Source organism: Suricata suricatta, chromosome 5, assembly GCF_006229205.1.
Source record: "Suricata suricatta isolate VVHF042 chromosome 5, meerkat_22Aug2017_6uvM2_HiC, whole genome shotgun sequence".
Classification (NCBI taxonomy): Eukaryota; Metazoa; Chordata; class Mammalia; order Carnivora; family Herpestidae; genus Suricata; species Suricata suricatta.
This window is the reverse complement of record NC_043704.1, coordinates 10,624,903-10,625,700: the sequence shown is the minus strand read 5'-3', so window position 1 is coordinate 10,625,700 and position 798 is coordinate 10,624,903. Positions and strand designations below refer to the sequence as shown.

The following is a 798-nucleotide window of genomic DNA, read 5'->3' as shown; positions in this document are numbered from 1 at the left end:
AAAGGGCACAAAATTATCCAGCAAATTGATAAGGGTTGTAATTTTTCTAAGTGATGCATCATAACTTGTTTACCATCATTAAAAAGGCACAAGTGTTTAAATGATCTGAACACAGCATGGCTTTGTCTGTAAACTTCAGTCATTCTTTTGGGCCCTGCTGTCTGTGTATGCAGTACTTGCTGGTAGACTGTGTCCTCTGGTGGTTTCATGGCTAATCTTCATGATGTCCGGCTCCATTTCCTGTGGCTGTCCTAGAAAGTCCCACCAGCTGGGGCTTAAAAACACAGAATGACAGGGCCATTCTTCCTCTTAAAACTCTAGCAAAGAACGCTTCCTTGCCTCTTCCAGTTTCTGGTGGTTGTTGGCACTCCCTGGGGTTCCTTGGTTTGGGGTTGCATCATCCCAACCCCTGCCTTCTCTCCTCTGTGTCCTCTTCCTTTTTATAAAGGCACAGTCATTGGACTTGGGGCCCTCCCTGATATAGCATGACCTTATCTTTGTTAAAATATTTATTTATTTTTGAGAGAGAGATTGAGAGCAGGAGAGGGGCAGACGGAGAGGGGTCAGAGGGTCTGAAGCGGGCTTGGCCCTGACAGCAGAGAGCCAGATGTGGGGCTCGAATCCACAAGCTGTGAGAATGAGCCAAAGTTGGACACTCAACTGACTGAGCCATGCAGGTGCCCCTAGCACAACCTTATCTTAACTAATTACATCTGCAAAGACCCTTTTTCTAAATAAGATCATGTTCTGAAGTTACAGGTGGACATGAATTTTGGGGGGGAGACACTCTTACAAGAT

The 798-nt window shown here is 45.6% G+C and overlaps 1 pseudogene; it reads right to left on the bottom strand.

Moving 5' to 3' along the window:
• Positions 1-209, bottom strand: part of LOC115291057 — a 1,571-nt pseudogene extending 1,362 nt beyond the window's left edge.
• Between the last annotated feature and the right edge of the window lie 589 nt (positions 210-798).